Source organism: Aedes aegypti, chromosome 2 (assembly GCF_002204515.2).
Source record: "Aedes aegypti strain LVP_AGWG chromosome 2, AaegL5.0 Primary Assembly, whole genome shotgun sequence".
NCBI classification, from domain to species: Eukaryota; Metazoa; Arthropoda; class Insecta; order Diptera; family Culicidae; genus Aedes; species Aedes aegypti.
Window position 1 is genome coordinate 256,170,847 of NC_035108.1, and position 24,785 is coordinate 256,195,631.

The window sequence follows — 24,785 nt, forward strand, 5'->3', positions numbered from 1 at the left end:
CGTTTTCATCGCCGGAGAATTTTTTTTTCCTGTTTTGGAGCGTCTTGCTGGGTAGTGCTTCGTGAGGCCCAAGCAGGACAGTTCGGTTTTGCGTCGCCCGATCGATTTTGCTCACGATTTCGCGCGTTTTCGTCGCCGGAGAATTTTTTTTTCCTATTTTGGAGCGTCTTGCTGGGTAGTGCTTCGTGAGGCCCAAGCAGGACAGTTCGGTTTTGCGTCGCCCGATCGATTTTGCTCACGATATCGCGCGTTTTCGTCGCCGGAGAATATTTTTTCCCTGTTTTGGAGCGTCTTGCTGGGTAGTGCTTCGTGAGGCCCAAGCAGGACGGTTCGGTTTTGTGTCGTCCGATATATTTTGCTCACGCTTTCGCGCGTTTTCATCGCCGGAGAATTTTTTTCCTGTTTTGGAGCGTCTTGCTGGGTAGTGCTTCGTGAGGCCCAAGCAGGACAGTTCGGTTTTGCGTCGCCCGATCGATTTTGCTCACGATTTCGCGCGTTTCGTCGCCGGAGAATTTTTTTTTTCCTATTTTGGAGCGTCTTGCTGGGTAGTGCTTCGTGAGGCCCAAGCAGGACAGTTCGGTTTTGCGTCGCCCGATCGATTTTGCTCACGATTTCGCGCGTTTTCGTCGCCGGAGAATTTTTTTTTCCCTGTTTTGGAGCGTCTTGCTGGGTAGTGCTTCGTGAGGCCCAAGCAGGACGGTTCGGTTTTGTGTCGTCTGATATATTTTGCTCACGCTTTCGCGCGTTTTCATCGCCGGAGAATATTTTTTTTTCCTGTTTTGGAGCGTCTTGCTGGGTAGTGCTTCGTGAGGCCCAAGCAGGACAGTTCGGTTTTGCGTCGCCCGATCGATTTTGCTCACGATATCGCGCGTTTTCGTCGCCGGAGAATATATTTTTTTCCTGTTTTGGAGCGTCTTGCTGGGTAGTGCTTCGTGAGGCCCAAGCAGGACGGTTCGGTTTTGTGTCGTCCGATCGATTTTGCTCACGATTTCGCGCGTTTTCGTCGCCGGAGAATTTTTTTTTATTTCCCTGTTTTGGAGCGTCTTGCTGGTAGTGCTTCGTGAGGCCCAAGCAGGACGGTTCGGTTTTGTGTCGTCCGATATATTTTGCTCACGCTTTCGCGCGTTTTCGTCGCAGGAGAATATTTTTTTTCCTGTTTTGGAGCGTCTTGCTGGGTAGTGCTTCGTGAGGCCCAAGCAGGACAGTTCGGTTTTGCGTCGCCCGATCGATTTTGCTCACGATATCGCGCGTTTTCGTCGCCGGAGAATATTTTTTCCCTGTTTTGGAGCGTCTTGCTGGGTAGTGCTTCGTGAGGCCCAAGCAGGACGGTTCGGTTTTGTGTCGTCTGATATATTTTGCTCACGCTTTCGCGCGTTTTCATCGCCGGAGAATATTTTTTTTCCTGTTTTGGAGCGTCTTGCTGGGTAGTGCTTCGTGAGGCCCAAGCAGGACGGTTCGGTTTTGTGTCGTCCGATCGATTTTGTTGGAGGAAGCAGTATTCGCCTCACTGTGAATAGTCTTCAGTGCAAGTGATTTGGCAGCGCTGTATCGTGACAAAGGAGGAGGGAGAAAAAGCGCGGTCTGGCGTGTTGTTGTTGCGTTATGTTTGTTATAGTGTGAATTCGACCGTCTTGTGAGACACATCTAATAAATAAGTTATCGTTAAGAAACTTCGTGCGTAGGTGTTTTATTCTTTCGATTGTGAAATCCCTCGTTGAGTTTGTTGTAAGCCAACAGGTTTTGGGTCCCAGTTGCGTTGCGCAAGTGAGAGGATTTTACCGGTGAATCGAAACGAAATCAGTAGACTGTGTTAGTGATATTTCCGGCAGTAAGAAGATGGCGGAAGCAAAAATCCAATTTGAGCGACTCAACAACTTCAACTGGGCGAGTTGGAAGTTTCGTATGGAGTTGTTGTTGGTGAAGGAGGATTTGTACGAGATGGTGACGGAACAAAAACCGGCCGTGCTTCCCGCTGGATGGATGGCGAAAGACGGCAAGGCCAGAGCGGCAATCGGACTAGCTTTGGATAATGATCAGCTTTGTCATGTCATGGGTGCTACCACAGCGTACGGAATGTGGGAGGCATTGAAAAGCTATCATGAGCGTGGTTCATTAACGAACAAGATCTATGTGTTCCGGAAGCTTTGTTCGTTAAAATTGGCGGAAGGTGGCAATATGGCCGAACATTTGATGGAAGTGGCTGAGTTAGTGCACCGTTTGATCGCTTTGGGTGAAGGACTGCAGGAGCATTGGATCGTGGCTATCATTTTGTCGAGTTTGCCGGCAAGTTATGATGCACTCATCACAGCGCTGGAGAGCCGTCCAGTGGAAGAACTCAAGCAGGACTATGTGAAGGGTAAACTGTTGGACGAATGGAAGCGAAAGTTTGTAAATGTGGTTGAAGACAAAGCGTTGAAAGTGGCTACTCGTGAAGATTCTCGTGGTTTCCGTGTGAAGAATGACAGCGACAGTAAGAAAAAGAAATGTTATTGCTGTAAGAAGTTGGGGCATTTCTGGCGCGATTGCCCGAGATTAAGTGTGAGTGACGATGATGAGGATAACGAAGAAGAAGCAAAAGTGTCTTTGATGAAACCAAAGGTACGGCAACCGACACGTGAAGAGAGAAACATCTGTTTTGCTGCTTCCGGGGGGCAAAGGCACAGAGCGAAGGAACCGAAAGAAGAAGAGTGGTGTCTCGACTCTGGCTGTATGAAGCACTTGACCGGGAACGTGGAATTGTTGGAAGGATTGGTGGCGTGTTCGGATGAAATAATTTTGGCCGATGGTAAGAAGATTCGAGCTAAAGCGATGGGCACAGCGAAGCTAAAAGCTACTAGAATAAATGGAGAGCATCAAGTAGTACGGATTGAGCGAGTGTTGTTCGTGCCGGGATTAACCAGTAATTTGTTATCCGTCGGCCGAATTGCAGAACGAGGGTTCAAGGTGAATTTCAGAGCAACAGAGTGCGTGATTATGAAAGGAAGCAACACAATCGCAGTGGGCAAGAAAAAGGATGGCTTGTATATCGTGAAATAGGATGGATTTGTCAGAAGTGCCGATAAGTTATCCAGCGAGATGTAATGAGGAATGGAGGAGACATGTGGTGGAAAGAGAGTTAAGCTTCAGGAGGAGATATTGAGGAAAATTAGGAAATGGGCTCATACTGAGGAGGAGTGTTGGAGGAAGCAGTATTCGCCTCACTGTGAATGGTCTTCAGTGCAAGTGATTTGGCAGCGCTGTATCGTGACAAAGGAGGAGGGAGAAAAAGCGCGGTCTGGCGTGTTGTTGTTGCGTTATGTTTGTTATAGTGTGAATTCGACCGTCTTGTGAGACACATCTAATAAATAAGTTATCGTTAAGAAACTTCGTGCGTAGGTGTTTTATTCTTTCGATTGTGAAATCCCTCGTTGAGTTTGTTGTAAGCCAACAGATTTTGCTCACGATTTCGCGCGTTTTCGTCGCCGGAGAATTTTTTTTTATTTCCCTGTTTTGGAGCGTCTTGCTGGGTAGTGCTTCGTGAGGCCCAAGCAGGACGGTTCGGTTTTGTGTCGTCCGATATATTTTGCTCACGCTTTCGCGCGTTTTCGTCGCCGGAGAATATTTTTTTTCCTGTTTTGGAGCGTCTTGCTGGGTAGTGCTTCGTGAGGCCCAAGCAGGACAGTTCGGTTTTGCGTCGCCCGATCGATTTTGCTCACGATTTCGCGCGTTTTCGTCGCCGGAGAATTTTTTTTCCCTGTTTTGGAGCGTCTTGCTGGGTAGTGCTTCGTGAGGCCCAAGCAGGACGGTTCGGTTTTGTGTCGTCCGATATATTTTGCTCACGCTTTCGCGCGTTTTCATCGCCGGAGAATTTTTTTTTTTTTTTCCTGTTTTGGAGCGTCTTGCTGGGTAGTGCTTCGTGAGGCCCAAGCAGGACAGTTCGGTTTTGCGTCGCCCGATCGATTTTGCTCACGATTTCGCGCGTTTTCGTCGCCGGAGAATTTTTTTTTTCCCTGTTTTGGAGCGTCTTGCTGGGTAGTGCTTCGTGAGGCCCAAGCAGGACGGTTCGGTTTTGTGTCGTCTGATATATTTTGCTCACGCTTTCGCGCGTTTTCATCGCCGGAGAATTTTTTTTTTTCCTGTTTTGGAGCGTCTTGCTGGGCGGTAGTGCTTCGTGAGGCCCAAGCAGGACAGTTCGGTATTGCGTCGTCCGATCGATTTTGCTCACGATTTCGCGCGTTTTCGTCGCCGGAGAATTTTTTTCCCTGTTTTGGAGCGTCTTGCTGGGTAGTGCTTCGTGAGGCCCAAGCAGGACGGTTCGGTTTTGTGTCGTCTGATATATTTTGCTCACGCTTTCGCGCGTTTTCATCGCCGGAGAATATTGCGGCGCTCATTTCAAATCCACATCCAGCGGCGGCGGTAACGCGCAGAAGATATGCGCGCAATTCAAACGCAACGTCAAAATTCAAGTAGGCTTGGATTTTTTCGTTCTTCAAGGACGCAAATGTTTCGTATTTGCTAATTCTGAAACATTTGGTGATTTTCATTATCACTGCGACGGTATATCGACATTTTCAGATAATCGCATTACGTGGATTTATCTTGCAGAGCACAATATTTTTTTTTTTTCCTGTTTTGGAGCGTCTTGCTGGGTAGTGCTTCGTGAGGCCCAAGCAGGACAGTTCGGTTTTGCGTCGCCCGATCGATTTTGCTCACGATATCGCGCGTTTTCGTCGCCGGAGAATATTTTTTTTCCTGTTTTGGAGCGTCTTGCTGGGTAGTGCTTCGTGAGGCCCAAGCAGGACGGTTCGGTTTTGTGTCGTCCGATCGATTTTGCTCACGATTTCGCGCGTTTTCGTCGCCGGAGAATTTTTTTTTTATTTCCCTGTTTTGGAGCGTCTTGCTGGGTAGTGCTTCGTGAGGCCCAAGCAGGACGGTTCGGTTTTGTGTCGTCCGATATATTTTGCTCACGCTTTCGCGCGTTTTCGTCGCCGGAGAATATTTTTTTTCCTGTTTTGGAGCGTCTTGCTGGGTAGTGCTTCGTGAGGCCCAAGCAGGACAGTTCGGTTTTGCGTCGCCCGATCGATTTTGCTCACGATTTCGCGCGTTTTCGTCGCCGGAGAATTTTTTTTTTATTTCCCATTTTTGGAGCGTCTTGCTGGGTAGTGCTTCGTGAGGCCCAAGCAGGACGGTTCGGTTTTGTGTCGTCCGATATATTTTGCTCACGCTTTCGCGCGTTTTCGTCGCCGGAGAATATTTTTTTTTCCTGTTTTGGAGCGTCTTGCTGGGTAGTGCTTCGTGAGGCCCAAGCAGGACGGTTCGGTTTTGTGTCGTCTGATATATTTTGCTCACGCTTTCGCGCGTTTTCATCGCCGGAGAATTTTTTTTTTTCCTGTTTTGGAGCGTCTTGCTGGGTAGTGCTTCGTGAGGCCCAAGCAGGACAGTTCGGTTTTGCGTCGCCCGATCGACTTTGCTCACGATATCGCGCGTTTTCGTCGCCGGAGAATATTTTTTTTTCCTGTTTTGGAGCGTCTTGCTGGGTAGTGCTTCGTGAGGCCCAAGCAGGACAGTTCGGTTTTGCGTCGCCCGATCGATTTTGCTCACGATATCGCGCGTTTTCGTCGCCGGAGAATATTTTTTTTCCTGTTTTGGAGCGTCTTGCTGGGTAGTGCTTCGTGAGGCCCAAGCAGGACGGTTCGGTTTTGCGTCGCCCGATCGATTTTGCTCACGATATCGCGCGTTTTCGTCGCCGGAGAATATTTTTTTTTTTCCTGTTTTGGAGCGTCTTGCTGGGTAGTGCTTCGTGAGGCCCAAGCAGGACGGTTCGGTTTTGTGTCGTCCGATCGATTTTGCTCACGATTTCGCGCGTTTTCGTCGCCGGAGAATTTTTTTTTATTTCCCTGTTTTGGAGCGTCTTGCTGGGTAGTGCTTCGTGAGGCCCAAGCAGGACAGTTCGGTTTTGCGTCGCCCGATCGATTTTGCTCACGATATCGCGCGTTTTCGTCGCCGGAGAATATTTTTTTTCCTGTTTTGGAGCGTCTTGCTGGGTAGTGCTTCGTGAGGCCCAAGCAGGACGGTTCGGTTTTGTGTCGTCCGATCGATTTTGCTCACGATTTCGCGCGTTTTCGTCGCCGGAGAATTTTTTTTTTTATTTCCCTGTTTTGGAGCGTCTTGCTGGGTAGTGCTTCGTGAGGCCCAAGCAGGACAGTTCGGTTTTGCGTCGCCCGATCGATTTTGCTCACGATATCGCGCGTTTTCGTCGCCGGAGAATTTTTTTTTTTTCCTGTTTTGGAGCGTCTTGCTGGGTAGTGCTTCGTGAGGCCCAAGCAGGACGGTTCGGTTTTGTGTCGTCCGATCGATTTTGCTCACGATTTCGCGCGTTTTCGTCGCCGGAGAATTTTTTTTTTATTTCCCTGTTTTGGAGCGTCTTGCTGGGTAGTGCTTCGTGAGGCCCAAGCAGGACGGTTCGGTTTTGTGTCGTCTGATATATTTTGCTCACGCTTTCGCGCGTTTTCATCGCCGGAGAATTTTTTTTTTCCTGTTTTGGAGCGTCATGCTGGGCGGTAGTGCTTCGTGAGGCCCAAGCAGGACAGTTCGGTATTGCGTCGTCCGATCGATTTTGCTCACGATTTCGCGCGTTTTCGTCGCCGGAGAATTTTTTTTTCCCTGTTTTGGAGCGTCTTGCTGGGTAGTGCTTCGTGAGGCCCAAGCAGGACGGTTCGGTTTTGTGTCGTCCGATATATTTTGCTCACGCTTTCGCGCGTTTTCATCGCTGGAGAATATTTTTTTTCCTGTTTTGGAGCGTCTTGCTGGGTAGTGCTTTGTGAGGCCCAAGCAGGACAGTTCGGTTTTGCGTCGCCCGATCGATTTTGCTCACGATTTCGCGCGTTTTCGTCGCCGGAGATTTTTTTTTCCTGTTTTGGAGCGTCTTGCTGGGTAGGTATTTGAGAAGGCCCAAGCAAGACGGTTTATTTTCGGAACGCCAAGAAGTTTTGCTGTCAGTGTCAGTTTTGTGTTCAGTCGAGAATGGATTACCAACTGGTGAGTTCGTTTCATGCTTATGATAACACATTTTTTCTTGAAAGCGTAACTTTTATGTAATATTAAAACAAACTTTGTATGGTTCGTCACTACAAGTGTCGGCATTATGCTATTTTCTTATACAATTTTAATATACATATATTTTTCTCTTTTTGACATTATTAAAAATAATCTTTTGAATTGTTCGACATTGTGAATGTTGACGTATTTTTTAAAACTTCTACCATATCGAGACAAAATGCACAGTAATACTCATTTTCAAACAAACTATGTATGGTTCGTCACTACAAGTGTCGGCATTATTCCTGTTTCATAAAATTTAAAATATATACATGTAATTTTCAGTTTTCGACATTAATAAAATCGTCTTTTGAATTGTTCGACATTATAGATGTTGACCTATTTTTTAAAGCTTCTACCAAAAACTTCTCGAGACAAAAATACAGAACTAGCTTTAAATATAAGTCGTATATTTCCCCCTTGTCCATGGATCGCATCACCGACCAGAGGTGACTCCCAGATCTTTTCCTCCCTCACTAATAAACACCCTTCCCGTGGTGATTGTGGAGATGCAGAGGTATTCTCGGTCTCTAGAAGCAACAATCATTACACCCTAACATTCCTTCCCCATCCCAACTGACTGTAAGGACTTGGCCGGCGCCGTTATTGATCAATAATATTAGATCTGCTAAAATTGCACTTCGAGAGTAAGCGGAAACTCCCATCCCTTATTCATTTGGATCGTAGTGCAATTCTTACCAGGTCCGATCAATCACGGAGTAGCAACCATTGACATGTACAGTCAGTCTATGCTATATGCTATGCTATGTAAAATATGACACTATATGGTTTGCCACAAGCTGTCAATAAGTATTAAAACTATTATTTCTATGTTACTAAGTTTAAATTTATTCGATAAATTTTTAATAACTTTTTTTCATTTTTTTTCAAGATTGAAGAGCTAATATATTTTGAAATGTTTTCAATAAACTAAATTAATTGTTCATGTACAAACCTTGAGGTTTGACAGTTTTAATTATCTGATAATAAGAACCCTCTTCTTTTTTGCTAAAATAAAATTGTACCCTTCAAATTAGCGGGGTTGAACGGTATTTACTTTCACATCTAATCATTCCCGGTCAACCAGTCAGTGATTTTCGATAGCGATCGATATAGATTCGGTTTGAACCGTTAGCGATCGCCATCGTTGGTCAAAGATCTATAAAGAATTATGAAGACTGGTTGGTCGGGTTCGCCACAACTTCATCTTCGTAAACATTTCATGAACACAAATGAATTATATCCATGTGTATTCAACACAACTTTATAATCTCAGCATGGGACATTTGGAATTTTCACATATACAGTTTTGTTCAGAATAGTGAAAACCGATTTTCATACAAAATGCTCAACTTTGGCATGCTGTAACTTTGTCTCCATATGAAAAATCGGCATGAAATTTTGGCAGTGAACTACAAATATACTCAATTTTATTATCACAAGATTTGAAAATTTTCACACTACCGGCTAAAAAGTTAAGCACCAGGTGAAATCGTTCAAAATAATAGTAGTTTTAATAATTTAAATAGGGTAAATGATGGCTTCGGCACCCTGAGGGTATTTTCGGCAGCACTAACTTATCGTCCTTGTTAAAATTTATCTACGGAACAAGAGTTACCTACAATGTACTCAATATATTCCTTGAACTATAATCTTCCATGTAAACCTCATCTTTCACAAAAATATTATATAATATGGGTTTTATCATTGAATGAAATAAATGCTTACGAAATTATCGTCATTCGTGAGCTGCCGTATATAACAACACAAGAACTGCTTAAGAAAAACTCACCACTTAGAAAGGTCCAATTCTCCGCTCCAATACCAATTTGTCACAAAAGCTACGCACCGATTACTCATGCACTATTAAACTTTTGATTTGTCTATAAAACACTCAAAAATACTGAATTTTTATGCTTTAAATCACAAATTAAAATTAATGCACTTTGCTTTCCTCGGCAATCATTTTTTATCACGGGAATAGGTTGCCAGAAAAACATATTCAATTTCGGTGTATTTTTTATTCACAATTTAAATTCATTGAAAAAAATCGAACACAACTAATTGATGCATTGGAATTAGGCAACAAAGCATGCATTGGTAATAATGGAGCCTTTCAATACTTTCCTTATCTGAAGATTGTAGCGCATAAACTTCAATATACTGAGAAACTTATAAAATATACGTCTTACAATAGGTTAACTATTTTGGCAACACTCCTGTTGTTCTACAGGCAATCAGAGGATGATGTTTTTGTGTCAAGTCATAAGTGCATTGATTTGCAAAGGGCCTATTCTGATTTTCTCATACACTGAGAATAATATGAACGTAACAAATGTAAAAATAGCCTGTATAATTTTCAATTTCGCGTTACCTTTTAGCGATTTTTTTGCGCATAGACACTAAGGTGCGGCTTTCCAGAAGTTCTCAAAACCAAAAATTCGTGTGCTCTTATGAATTCAGATCATATTAGAAGAGAAACCGCAAAGTTTGAGCCAAAAATATTAAGATTTATATATTTTTATTTATTTGCCGTTTTTGACTACAAGTCACACAGACTGAAATTTTAATATTATGTACTTTACTTAAATTCTATCTCTTATCCTATTAACAATTTAGGGGTGGCGCGTGCGTCTTGAAGGTGAATTTTTAAGTTATAATAAATGGCTTTCAGCAAAGTCACCATAACTTCGGCTATTTCTCACCAATTTTAAAACTTTTAGCATCATTATTTTCAAAATTAAATTTATGAAAACTTTGTAGAACATCAAATTTGTCTTAAATCAAAACAAATCTTTGTTAAAAGTAGTTTTCTCGAATTTTTTCTTCATTTTACTGGAAAATTCATATTTGTTTGACCATAACTTCATAAATACTCAACCTATTTCAAATATTTGTACAGTCGAAGCTTGTTATAACGACATGGCAAGGGAGCGTCGTAATAGAGAAATGTCGTTATAGAGAATAGTGATAACATTAAAATCTTTTTCAAGGGACCGAAAAATGTCGCTATAGAGAGCTTTTGTCGCTATTAAAGTGGTCGTTATAACGAGCTTCTACTGTACATGTTTTTGAAGCAAAAAATAGTTGTTTCCATACTGTCCATACAACATATGGTTCTAAAAAATGGTTTTGGCTTAGTTTTGTAACAAAAACTACCCAAAAACATGATTTTAAAAAAAAAATTGAATTTCTTTGGATTATTTATATTTTTTTCGCCAAAAATTACATTTTTCCTATAAAACTTGTATTTATAAAGCATTTTGTTTTAATTACGAGTTGAATAGTGCTTTTTTTTCTTAACATGAGCAAAAATATTATTGTTTCAAAATTATTTAAAAATTGTTGACAAGTCCTTTTCAAAGGTTTTTCAAATGAGGAAAACAAGTTTCAGCTTTAAAAATATTGTTTAACTGACAAAAATTAATAAAAAAAACTGACGTTTTTCGTTAAGTAATCCTGGTTTTGTGCAGTTTTTGTTGAACAACTTGGTCAATTTTTTTTTTTTAGTGAAATGTGTCGAATAAAAAGTATGAAATTAATGAGGTAAGCTTCTAAACCACGCAACAAGATTTGGAATCGGTTGAGTATTCATGAAATTATGGTCAAACAAAGATATTATTTTAGTAAAATGAGGAAATATTTGGAGTAAACTACATATTATTGAAACTAGTTTTGATTTAACACAAATTTGATATTCTACAAAGTTAGTTTTGAAGATAATGGTGCTGAAAGTTTCAAAATTGGTTAGAAATTACCGAAATTATGGTGACTTCACTGAAGGCCATTTTTAATAATTTGAAATTTTACTTTCAAGACGCCTGCCCCCTCTAAATCTTAATATTTTTGGCTCAAACTTTGAGGTTTTTCTTCTAATATTATTCGAATTCATAAGAGTAGAAGAGTTTTTGGTTTGGAGAGGTTTTGAAAAATAAGCCACACCCTAATAAACAGTAGTGTGAGCAGCGCACTGAGAACAGCGTTGCGGTTGAAAATACTATATCAGAGGGTTAAATTAAATACACAACGCCACTTGATTTGTGCAGACTGAATTCGCATTTATTTAGAATATTTTGTGCATTCAATTTTACCATGGCACCATTTGTATAGTAAAAAATACTATATCATGGTTAAAAACTTGCAGCAAACCAGAATCGAACCGAGGATCTAGCGATTGTCAAGCGCGAACGCTAGCCGCTCGGCTATCGACGCGGTTGGATTGAGAGGAAACAAAACGCAAATAAAAAGCGTTCATGATAGCTCAATCGTGGTTGGAATAGTTATTTTAAAAACACGTTCATGGTTCTCATTACTGCAACGCTTGTTTCAGTGCGAATAGGGGCATGTATGTAACCCATTCAAACACAACTCTGAAATTCAAGAAATCCGATAATCGTCCACGAATCCACGGAAATTTTTCTTGCAGAGCACAATATTATGAATCAATTAACCACGCCCGAATAAAAAATACAATACAAAAACAATATAACGTATTGTAACAGTACCATTCAATATATTGGAAATACAATACAGTATATGTAAAATGACAATACAATTACAGTACAATATATTGTTTTGAACAGTTCACTGTATGGTATATGAGATTTTTGCAATATAATGTATGGGTGGTTAAGTATCGTAACAATACAAATATATATATTTTCTCATACAAACATTTTGAAAATACAATACGATATAATGTTCATGTATTGTCTTGATTAGCAATTCGTGTATTGTTGTACAATACAAAAACAATTCAACGAACTGTATCATGGTTGCATTCGTCGTTACAGCTAATGTCAAGTGACTTCTAAAAAACTACTTATTTTTACTTTTTGAATATTTTTCAGCCAACATTTCTTGCTTTCTGAACTTGTTTTGTTTATTTCTTTCAGCAAAGCTACATAGAAAAAAGCAACAGTTGTTTTACGCAAAAATAGGAATTTGACCAAAATTGTAAGGTATAAAACCAATTAAAAACAATACAATGTTCTGTTACAATATATTATATTGTTTTTGAATTATATATCCAAACAAGAATAATATTGCTTCGACATTCAATTACAATACGCTGTATTGTATCTAATACGTTATATTGTACATTAATGGTTTATTCCATTCACTGAATGATACGTTTTTATCCGGGCGACGTAACGCTGCAATTTCCAGGCTGGATTCGACATGGCAATTTTTACAGCCGAAATTTTGTGTTTGAGCCGCAACGTTTGAGCCTACCCCTAGAGCGTTACGTAGACGGTGCCTTAGTCTGCATAAATTTAGTAGCGTAGTGTATTCAATTTGACTCTCTGCTATTCTATTTATAACTGCAATTCTGTTCTCAGTGTAGTCTGTATTTTTCTGCATTGGCCCTTTCAACGAGTAGAACATAATGAGTGACGTTTAATTTCAGGATTTGTCAACAAATACGAAATGTTACCAATACATAAACTAGTTTTTGCGCAGTTTTGGATTGCCGAAGTGAACATTTTTGTTGCCGACAATAGTAATTGCATTGCCGATAAAAGAACAAGTGCCTCGTCACTTTGGTGAGGAAAAATAGAAGATTAAGAGAATAAAATAGTGTTTTGTGTATAATAATTAACAAATGAAGAGTGCTCAAGTGTAGTTAAGGCATCTGCTGCCAATTTTTGTGCTCTATTGCGGCGTAAAAATGCCCTCCTAAAAGTTCAGCTGCTTAGGCTGCCGACAATACGTAAGTTCCCCTATCTGCTGTATTTTGAGTTTTTCTAATTTTTCTTTATTCATCGTTTCAACCATTTCCACCCAAGCCATAAATGTATAAATAAGCCATTTATTAAATAAAATTGTTGCTGAACAAAAAATTACAAAAGAAAAACTACTATTATTTTGAGCGATTTCACCTGGTGCTTAACTTTTTAGTCGGTAGTGTGATAATGAAATTGAGTTTATTTGTAGTTCACTGCCAAAATTTCATGCCGATTGCTCATTTGGAAACAAAGTCATAGCTTGCTAAAGTTGAGCATTTTGTATGAAAATCGGCTTTTACTACTATTATTCTGAACACAACTGTATGTAGTGGGTCTTTATGCTCTCCTCCTACGTAATATGTATATAATCCTCTAAAGGAAGGGGTCATACGATACGAATCGAAAGTAATGTTTGAAGCATTCTTTTTAGAATGTCATTTGATAATGATGATTACAATGTATCAATTCTGTGTCGGTTGTGCATGTGTTGGTTTTACCCCAACAGTGTGTCGATTTTACACGCACTCTCATTCGTTTCACCTAGAAACGATGAAATATAAATTTGATTTAAATCACTATATAACTTTAATATGTCATCCAGCGATCTCAAGGATTGATATATTTGTAACCTATATGTAATTCTACAACAATTTTAGGTTAGTTTAACAAGTGAAAGTACACAAATTTTATCAATTAGCATAGAGTGTCGGTTTTACCATGAATTCCCCTAGTTTCAATAATTTGATTTTCTACTGTCGTTTGAACAATGTCCATCTAGCGTTAGCGTTAGCGTTAGCGTAGTTTACTGTCGTTTGAACAATGTCCATCTAGGCCACAAACATATGTACAAGCCAAATTTTTATGAAAATTGTAACGATATTGTACGATAGAATAGAGATGGTCGGGTCTGTGGTTTTCAAACCCGAAACCCAAAACCCGACCCGAACCCGAACCCGACGGGTTCGGGTCGGGTTTGGGTTTGAAAATTTGAAATTTTTCGGGTTCGGGTTCGGGTCGGGTTTGCAGGCTACAAAATTATCGGGTACGGGTCGGGTTCGGGCTTACAAAAAGTCGGGTTTGAGTCGGGTTTAGGTCGGGTTTGGTGAGAATTGTTAACAGAGTAACAACCTAAAAGCTTCCCTATGCATCAGAAACAATGAATTTACCATATTTTCAAACTCGGGTTTTATTCGGGTTTTCCTTACAATTTTTTTCGGGTTTCGGGTTTACACAGCAAAAATTTTTCGGGTTCGGGTCGGGTCCGGATTTGCTTTTCAATTTTTGTCTCGGGTTCGGGTCGGGTCCGGGTTTGAAGAAATAAAATAAGTCGGGTACGGGTCGGGTTCGGGTTTAAAAAACGTGAAACCCGACCATCTCTACGATAGAACTACATACTTATCACCGACTCTCCTCAGTACGTCAAGAAAGCAAAAGCATCTCTTGGTAGCAGCATTTCAGACCATAAAGTGGTATATCTGCTAGCAGACATCAGAACGAAAAAAACACGCGGACAGCGGATTTATGTAAGAAACTTCCGGAACATTGATGCTATGCAGCTACACGGTTAAAAAATTATATACTAAATAGCGTAAAAGTCATACTAAAACCATATTCGGTCTATTCACCCCTTGCAATGATTTTATACGTAATATGCTTTGCTAGTATAAATGGTTTTTATAGCAGCGCATGCATATTACGAGATTATTTGTGTAATGCATAATAAATACTAAATCTCGAAATTGCTTATTTTTTGTTTTGTATTTGTAAACAAATGAAATATCGTCACCGTAAAATTCATCCGCGCGAAAATTATATTTTTCTACCCAATTTTAAATACATCCGATTAATGATTCTATTCTAATAATAACTTTACTTGAATACGAGGCGGCATTACCAGACGCGTACTTCATGGCGGGCGCCGTGAACGGAAGCATTTCCGGGAAAATGGCCATAAGCTCCCAGATCGATTTTGCTCACTTTCTTGATCAATCCAATGGGTTTCATAATTGCATCCTCGTTGCTTCCCAGCGATTTTCCGGACCAACTTTCCTTCTGCAGCATGCGGAATCCGATGTAATCAAACAACTTGGCAGGAATTTTCCGGAACACAGCCGTCTCTCTGTAACAATAAAATAACGGTCACATAATAGAAAATCGAAAAGAAAAACTTACGGACCAACCTTTATGGAATTGCTGGAAACTCTCAAACAATTGATTGTCCTTTGGAATGAACATTCTGTTGATCATCTTTATCCTGGAAAATCTCCCGCTGTCTGCTCTATATTCCTGAACTTTTGAAAAACGTTGCTGCTTTGATAATCAGTAAATTAAAGTGAATTTCTATGTGTCTAGACTAACTACTGGTAACAAATATGAACAGGAAGAGATAAATGCCCAATATTCATTACAACGTATAAAACATAATCCTCCAGTGCATATTTCATATGCATCGCAATGGATAAAAACGAATAATGTAAATGATATATTAAACACAATGCTATTTAGTATTTTCTATTTTCACCGTGTACAGGTAGACTTCCAAGACAAGGACCTTCAATCCTTTTTTGACAACAATGACGTAAATGCTACGTAAAATGAGGCCTTCCTTAGCCGAGTGGTTAGAGTCCGCGGCTACAAAGCAAAGCCATGCTGATGGTGTCTGGGTTCGATTCCCGGTTGGTCCAGGATCTTTTCGTAATGGAAATTTCCTTGACTCCCCTGGGCATAGGGTATCATCGAACCTGCCACACGATATACGAATGCGAAAATGGCAACTTTGGCAAAGAAAGCTCTCAGTTAATAACTTTGGAAGTGCTCATAAGAACACTAAGCTGAGAAGCAGGCTCTGTCCCAGTGAGGACGTTAATGCCAAGAAGAAGAAGAAGAAGAAGAAGAAGAAGAAGAAGAAGAAGAAGACGTTAATGCTAAGGCAACAATTCTTACATTAGAGTTGAAAAATCTTCTGGACGCACATGCTCCAGAACAAACAATCACCGTACGAGACGAACGAACCCCATGGATCACGCAGCAAATCAAACAAGCGATTGCATGGAGAAATCTAGCGTAGTTACGGTATACTTTGTAGATTGGATCCTAGCAACATTCATGTTTCTTTTTAATAATCTCATCCTGACTACTTTCAGGAACAAGGCAGGGGAGTATACCTTCTTCAAATTATTAACAAGAATCCTAAAAGCATGAATATCACTATTCCCGGCCACACCCATCTTTACCGTAACTTGGGATAGGGGAAGGAAATGTTGATGTAGCACTTACATAATGAGAGGCCACTAACTCAGCCACACCCTCATAAGTGCTACGGAGTTGGAGGTTGGGGAAGGTATATTGTCAGGATTCGCCTAGAAAGCTGGCGATAGCCCAGAAACATTTGTTGTTTAAGTGTTTTCAATTTAATCTTTTGAATGCCACCAATCAAAAGAGACCGCATGACGTTAACTACGCCAAATGATTTTTTGCATTTGAATTTTAGTCGATTTTCATAGTTACAGCCTTCCTTTAGTTCAAACTCTAGCATAATATCGTGACGGTCGCAACATTTTAGATTTTCAATTGACACCCAGTATATTGCCGTAAGACGTAGTTAACGTCAAAAGAAAAATGCGCGAAGAAGAAGAAATTGGTCTGCTTTTATAGTGCACTAGCCAACCCTAAAGAATCGTGGAAGACAATATGAACGAGTTTGGTTGCGTAAGAAAGGGGTCGACATTTTCCCAATTTTCGACAGTCTATCGTCAAAAATCAAAAGTTTTCTCCATTTGAGTAAAATGTTGTATAAATTTCCGACCGATTGGTGGGAAAATATTGAAAATCTACCGATAAATGGCTGAGTTATTAGTATTTAAAATCTTACATAATTTCGTGACGGTCGCAACATTTTAGATTTTTAATTGACACCCAGTATATTGGCGTAAGACGTAGTTAACGTCAAAAAAAAATCTCCAGCGATGAGAACACGCGCGAAACCGTGAGCAAAATCTATCGGACGACGCAAAACCGAACTGTCCTGCTTGGGCTTCACGAAGCACTACCCAGCAAGACGCTCCAAAACAGGAAAAAAAAATCTCCAGCGACGAAAACACGCGCGAAACCGTGAGCAAAATCTATCGGACGACGCAAAACCAAACTATCCTGCTTGGGCTTCACGAAGCACTACCCAGCAAGACGCTCCAAAACAGGAAAAAAAATCTCCAGCGACGAAAACACGCGCGAAACCGTGAGCAAAATCTATCGGACGACGCAAAACCGGACAGTTGCTTGGGCTTCAGCGATTGCATGAAGAAATCTTGCATTTAAGGTGAAACTTCTCAGAATCCAAGAATGGCCGACTTCTCTCCCTACTCACGTTTTCAAAGGCACAAAACTGGAGAAATAGCTGGCAAACGTTCCTGATCTTCTTATTTTAAGCTTTCTGCTAGTGCACAAAGCCAAAATAAAAAGTGCACCTTTGGGGGATGGTTTCTTTGCGAGATTTGTGCCTTTGAAGTTTTAGTGCAATCTTAGAAGTTGATTCCAAACTGTTTCACCTTAAGCTTTACTCACGTAATCCAAACAAAAAAAGAGGCGATACTAATTGGATCAACTACGTTCAGAAGCGAGACCGTGCCAATTCCCTATTTTTTGCTGTAAAAAAGGGTTATGCGGAGCAGCATTTTGGACATGACCTACCAGCGATGAAGCTTTGGTGCAACCTCAGAAGGGAAGACATTCACAACTCATCAAGACAAGATTCAACAGACGAAATCAGTGCGGAAGAGCTAAACAGGCTCTTTTGTGAAGTCCATCGTGAGTTGGGTCCTAAAATTTTAAATAAAATCTTGTTTTTATTTAACATCCCGAAAGAACATGTTACTTCAACTACTAAAGCATTTTTTCCCGCTCAAATAACGGCTATATCATATTTAAACTTTAATTGGAAAATTGGGTCCATAAATGAACCTTGACACTTGAGATCATGTTTGACGTTCGCTTAGTCGACAAAAACACCACAGGGGTTTTAGTTTAAACACTGGGGTTGTTCCTATCTGACATTTCGGAAGGGACACGGAAAACAAAATACACCCAAAATTTGAGTTTAAGCCAAGGGGTGTGACAAATTCTAAAAATAAAAATGTTTTTTCGACTTAAACCAACGGAAAACATTAGAAAATTGAGTAAACATGTGTTTTGGCCTAAACTTAAGCGTTTGGCACTAAAATCGGGACAGGGCTTCAGGACCCTATTAGGGGATATGGAAGAGCTCGACACGCAAAATGACCCAAACCACAGATCAGCTGTTGATCGCGGTGCAGATGAATTCAACTTCCGTCGCACAAATGTTGATGAAGTTTGTCGAAAAATTTTCCGTGTAAATGCTACTGGTTCCGATAGCATCCCGATTTCGTTTACCAAATTATTGTGTCCCCTTATTCTGCAACCACTATCCTATTTGTTCAATGCTGTTATCGATTCGAAAACATTTCCTTCGCTATGGAAATCAGCCATCGTCACACCGACCCCCAAAACAAGCATTCCTTCTCTACCCAAGGACTATCGTCCTATTAGTGTTCTTCCAGCTATTTCAAAAGTGTTTGAGAAAATTTTGCTGAATCAGATTACTGAACATCTGGAATAATCTATAATAATAATAATAATTCTGGATAATCCCAACTGTCGCCTGTTGGATTGTTGTCAGTCGGGCTACAGAAAATGATTTGGAACTACAACGGCTCTGACGAAAGTGGTTCGCGATATCTACGGCGTCGGCAACCTTGACAATAACCGCTGCACTGTAATGGTATTAGTGGACTTCTCATTAGCATTCAATTGCGTTAACCATCGTCTACTGCAATTCAAACCCAGTGAAGAGTTTAGGTTCTCAGAATCTGCTTGTGGACTAGTTGCATCATTCCTCAGTCAGAGGTACCAATCTGGTATCGACTTGGGAACGAAACATCAACTGAACGTGAAATCACCGATGGCTCCCCCCAAGGATCATGTATCAGTGTACTCTTGTTCAGCTTTTATATTAACAGTCTGCCCGTCGTCCTGAAATGTAACTGTCAACTGTACGCAGACAATTTGCAGGGGTACATCTCTCGGGATCAGTGAATGACATTGACGAGCTAATCAGAACCATCAATGACGACCTTGACGCTATCACATGTTGGGCCATTAGCAACTGCCTACATCCGAATCCGAAGAAAACTAAAGCTATTATCTTCAGCAACACTGGTAGTTTTGCACCACAAACAGATATAGTCTTTAGCGGAGAAGTTGTACCATTGTTCGATGCAGTCACCAACATTGGAGTAGAAATGGATAGAAATATGACTTGGTCCCACCAAGTTAATAGTGTCACTCAAAATGTCTACAACACCTTGAGAACCTTCCACCGATTTGCCTCAGTCCTCTCTATACCAACACGTCGGAAGCTCGTTCAGGCCGTAATGATCAGGGTTGGGAAAAATCTCTAATTTCACTCTACAGTAACCACCAATCGATTAAGTTTTCAGCTTAAACGGATGTTTGGTTCTCCAGATTTGTGCTCTTGAAAATATGAGGTTTAGCTTCGATTCTTCTTCACCTTAAGGACATGTATAAAATTAAATTTCTGAATGGATATCGATTGATTATCATATTTCGATATTGAATCAAGCATAAATCAATTATTTTCGTAATATAAATAGGTGCATGTCGTTCAAAATTGAATTAATTACGTGAAGTAAATAAGGCTTTGCATACCGCTATTTAGGTGTTCAACGTTATACGTTATTAAAAGTCTGAAAGACCAACTATGAAGATGTTTTACGCAAACTTTCATGAATTGTCTGGACTTAAAGTTTGCTTAAGTTACCCTTAAACCAGGGTCACTCATCCTCTACTAAGAATGCCCAAATTATGCGCTATAGCTGATTCCTGGAGAAATTCTTGGTCCTAGTGCAATTCTCGTTGGATCCAAGAGATCTCTGTGGCATAAACGATACCTCGCAAATCTGACCGATTGCTTGCATCTGTCCAGGAATTCATCAATAATTTTGAAAATAATGTTTTCAATCAATAAACAAAATCTACCCAAGAATACTTAGGCGACCTTTCCATTTATTCATTTCCCGTTTTTCCACGATTTCCCGGATTTTCCGCTTTTCGGAAAAAATTCCCGTTTTTTCCGCGATTTCCCGGATGGCTGGATACCCATAATAAGAGACGAACTCTTCAAATAGTGATCTAAGAACAGAATGTCTATAAGCATTTTAAAAATGTCAAAATTGCATCAAATTCTGAAGTTCGAATGTAAACCCTTATATTTTCTCGATTTTGACATGACATGAAATATCATACTACAACTCTCAACTTTTATATTCGTTATGCTTAACTGATTAACAATAATAATATTATTTAGTTTAGTATGTTGTGGGTTCCACACTATCAGATTTTACGGTACGAAACTTTTTCTTACGAAAACTGCTATTATTTTGAGTGTTTAATTTTCTAGCAGACGCTTCGAAAATTTAAATTTTATTTAACGTAGAAAATTGATCATATTTGTAGTTCTCTGTGAAAACATCATCATAATTACTCTTACGGAAATAAAGTTATAACATGGCAAAGTCTAGTATAAAATTCACGTATGAAATATGGCCATCACCACTTTTAATCCGGACACAACTGTACGTAGTAATTTTTAGACTGCCAAGTATCGATTACCTCTACGACACCGAACTACCTATATACACGGAGAAAACGGAAAATACTATTTACCATATTATTTATGACATTCTAGACATTAGCCCTCTTTAATCGATGCAACTGATAACAAATATGCTTGGCTTTAATATTTTTATACTTTATCAATCATATTGATGAGTTATAATCAGCTGTGCATAAAGCAAAGCAGATATTATTCTGGCGACTTTGTAAAATTTGCTAGTAATTTTCTCTACCTAGTACGGAACGGAAGCCATTGCAAAAATTGCCAATTTTCACCTGTGTTTTCATAAGCTCAATTTCAAGATAAATTACATTCAAATAATCATGTACTATTCACGGTAAGTTTTTCAGCAAGCGTTCCATGTATTCGAAAATTACGACATTACTTTTCCCCCAGAAAACAAGCTCGTTCTGTTTGGCCTCGGCTTAGAGCGCATCGCGGAAGCCTCCATTTTTCGATCTGGAAACGGTATTCCAGGATCTTTGCTGGCACCCTATCAACACCAAGCAACTAGAATCAATGGTAATTTAATAGTGAGAAACTGTTCCGCAAAGAATCAGACGATTGTGTTGTGTCCCGCTACTCCGAATCGGATCCGTACGATGTGCGATGTTGTTCTTGGTTCGGCATGGATAAACTGTTGGACATGATTGAGTTTGCACGGATTCTACGGGAATATCGCCAAAATAGAATAGAAGTTTCACTTTAGTAACAGATGTAGTATATTGTTTTTATTAAATTGTTATTCATCACATATTTGCGTTTCATTTATTATTAATAAAAATAAATAAATAATATAAACACAAAACTTTTAAATGGAAATGATGAATAATACCGTTTTATGCATGACGTTAATAATTACATAATAAGCATGCTCATACATAATTGTCATTTATACTAGCAAATCATAATGTTGAAATATGCATGTCCAGGAGTGAATAGACCAAATATGGTTTTAGTATGATCTTTACGCTGCTTAGCATATATTTTTTTAACCGTGTAGATGTCATGAAAATGGAAATAAAACATCGCACAGAGAGCCACGAAAATGGTTCGCTCACTTTATCACAGGTGCAATACATATTTGTAGCGATTGAACGATATGAAGTTCCTGCATATTACGCAAAGTGTCACTTTACAACAAAATGTACTTACCAGATTTTCACTAATCCAATTACCGAACAAGTTCAATGGAACTCATCAATCGTCGATGGTATTTCACTGGAAGCAACCCAATATTCTTAAGTCCTCCACTAGTTTCGGTCCTTGCAATCATTTTTCTTCATTCGTTTCAGCACCGCTCACCGCTACACGTGTTTGTTTAGCACTAAATTTATTGTTTAGGATTCCCACTGTCAGAGCTTTGGGTTATCGATACCACTTATCCACTATCTTATCAGGACTGCAACAGAAACAAAAACTGCCCAATCAGTCACACACTAGCTGCGTAGACATCCAATCTGAGTGGCACCCGGTTGGGCACTACACCTATCTGGGAGCAATTGCTCGGTCGAACTCTGGAGAGCCTTCCTCCAAAGCGAGGTGACACGCAAACCAAATGGAGAGCTCTAGCAACGTGGACACTTAAATGTTTTGGTTCTACGACCGCGCTGTTGTGATGCACATAGCTACATGTTATGTGAAGAGTGCCCTTTCAGCTTCATTTACCACTTTCCTCAAGCCTAGCATTTGCCGGCCCAATAACGCAACGGCGGCGCTAGATTGATTATTGTTGAGGTTTGTTGGCGCGCAAAATCGTCGCGAGTCCACGAAGACACAACCTGATGCAACATCTGCCGGCGATTTAGTCATCCTTTCTGGGCGCACAGTTTAATTGGTTCGAGAACGAGGGTACCATGGATGATGATTTTTAATGGCCACTTTGGCCAGTATGAGAATACGCAGGTCAAAAGGTTCCTGAAGTTCAAATCTACCAACCGAAATATCACAACGCGGGAATACCGTAGAAAGCGAGAGGTGATCTGTCGCGTGATGCAGTTGACCCGTTACTATAGATGCTTCGGCGGTTGGCAAAGATGTTACTACAGCAAGCTCGATTCATCAGGATGGTGAACTCTAGCTACATGTAGGTATATGATTAAGTGCCGACGCCGGCCCAAGTGATTTCGCTGAATGACTAGCGCAGGGTATTGAATTCAATCAAGTTGGGAGCTAATTTGATTATAAAGCGTATAAATTCGCACTATTATCTGCGTCATTTTGTACTAGTCACGAGTACGGAGCCATGTGCACAGGCAAATTTGACCAATGCTTAAATATTCTTTACGAGAAATGCAAAAGTATAAAATAATGGGGGTGTTTTCAAAACTGTCACTAAACGTGGCAAAATGGAAGAAACGTGCTCCGGACTACGGGCTTTTTTCCGATGATGATTTTTTTTCTTCTTGTTGGCATTACGTCCTCACTGGGACAGAGCCCGCTTTTCAGCTTAGTGTCCAATGAGTACTTCCACGGATTTTAACTGAGAGTTTTTTTTTACCAAAGTTGCCATTTTCGCATTTGTATATCGTGTGGCAGGTGCGATGATACTCTATGCCTAGGGAAGTCTAGGAAATTTTCTTTATGAAAAGACCGGGAATGGAACTCAGACAGCTTCAGCATGGCTTTGCTTTGTAACCCCGGACCCTAACCACTCGGCTAAGGAAGGCCGAAGGCAAATGGTTGATTTCATCGAAATGAGCAATCAGTTCGATGTTTTAGACAAATTTTCCGATCATCAAATCAAAGCAGCTTCTAGCCCAAGCTTTTCAATAGAGATGATCGGGTCTCGGGTTTTCAAACCCGAGGTTCGGGTTCGGGTCGGGTTTGAAGGCTAAAAAATTATCGGGTACGGGTCGGGTTTGGGCTTGAAAAATGTCGGGTTTAGTCTGGTTTAGGTCGGGTTTGGTGAGAATTGTTCACAAAGTAACAACCTGAAAGCTTCCCAATGCATCAGAAACGATGAATTTATCATCTTTTCGAACCCGGGTTCTATTCGGGTTTTTCTTAGAAAACTTTTTCCGGTTTCGGGTCGGGTTCGGGTTTGAACAGTGAAAATTTTTCGGGTTCGGGTCGGGTCCGGGTTTGCTTTTCAATTTTTGTCTCGGGTTCGGGTCGGGTCCGGGTTTGAAGGAATAAAATAAGTCGGGTTCGGGTTTGGAAAATGTGAAACCCGTCCATCTCTTGTTACCTATGTGATAGGTCACAATCGTGCATTTGCTTATTTTGTATTTTTCTTTTTTCGTTTTGTTATATTTTTTCCCTTTTTTGTAAATAATTATGCTTTAACTCTAGTTTAAATATAAATAACCTAATTTGTAAATAATATTCCTATAATCCTTATCCTAAGATACCAGTTACCCTTAATATTAAAAAAAAAATTGTAAATAGAAACAATTTAAATTTGAATTTCATACCCATCCTACTATACCCCTGGTATCCCACCATCAAAATCCTTCCCAAACCATATATGCACTGATGCATGGCGCCCGGTACCAACTGTGCGAAAACAAATCCCTCCCGGGAAATGTTCTAAGATTTGGTTTTGCTGCATCATCAAGTCCTATAAAAAGGATATGCAGGCCCAGGAAATGATCTTTTTCGGTAACAAAGTTAAACAGGTACAAAGTTAAAAGTTAATCGCGTGTGGAAGACACCTGTACCCCACCACAGATCAAATAGGAAGTGATAAGTGCCAAGTGTCCCACTAGAAACTCAAGGGAACCTGAGAGGACCGAACAGGACGGGTCTCGAAGACATTCCGGAGACGCAAAGCCTCGCTGGCATCTCGACATCCATCGGCTGCCGGCAAGGAAGCCGAGTCACTAGCCATTGATTGGACCGAAACTCCCATCAGCAACGACAAATCGCAGGTGAAGTTGTAGTGCATTCCTTTCATACCTTCTTAAATCCTTACCCTTTAAAATAAATCATGTGTAAATTAGAATTTTATTAGTGGTTCAGCATTATTATTTCGGATGCATTCCCCTTTTTCTCTCTCTTTCGTGGTGGTTAAATTTAAGTCGCGAAGCAAGTGTGGGTTGTGAGTCTGCCCCTAAACGATTCTCCCGGATAGACCCTGAGCGGGCTAAAGTGTAAATAGTTCTCAAAGATTTGCTTGATTAATTAGTTTTTTTTTTTAATTTTAAATTGAATTTTTTTGAAGTTTTTTCTTAGTGTTAATTTCTTTAGTTTTCTAGTGTAGTTCCTTTTTTCTTATTATTTTTCTTGAATTAAATGAATTAGAACAATTAGTAACCGAAAAGTAACAA

General features: G+C 40.2%; 1 protein-coding gene and 1 long non-coding RNA gene across 2 annotated transcripts in view; one reads left to right on the forward strand and one right to left on the reverse strand.

Moving 5' to 3' along the window:
* LOC5578372 (monocarboxylate transporter 10) overlaps positions 1-22,517 on the reverse strand; it is a 78,919-nt gene extending 56,402 nt beyond the window's left edge. The window contains exon 1 of the mRNA XM_021844828.1: positions 21,670-22,517. The gene's annotated coding sequence lies outside the window, so the exon portion shown is untranslated. The remainder of the gene's footprint in view (positions 1-21,669) is intronic.
* LOC110676544 lies at positions 19,345-21,141 on the forward strand. Its single transcript, XR_002500498.1, has 2 exons — positions 19,345-20,851; positions 20,911-21,141. It is a non-coding gene; the product is annotated as an uncharacterized LOC110676544 (long non-coding RNA).
* Positions 22,518-24,785: the final 2,268 nt, after the last annotated feature.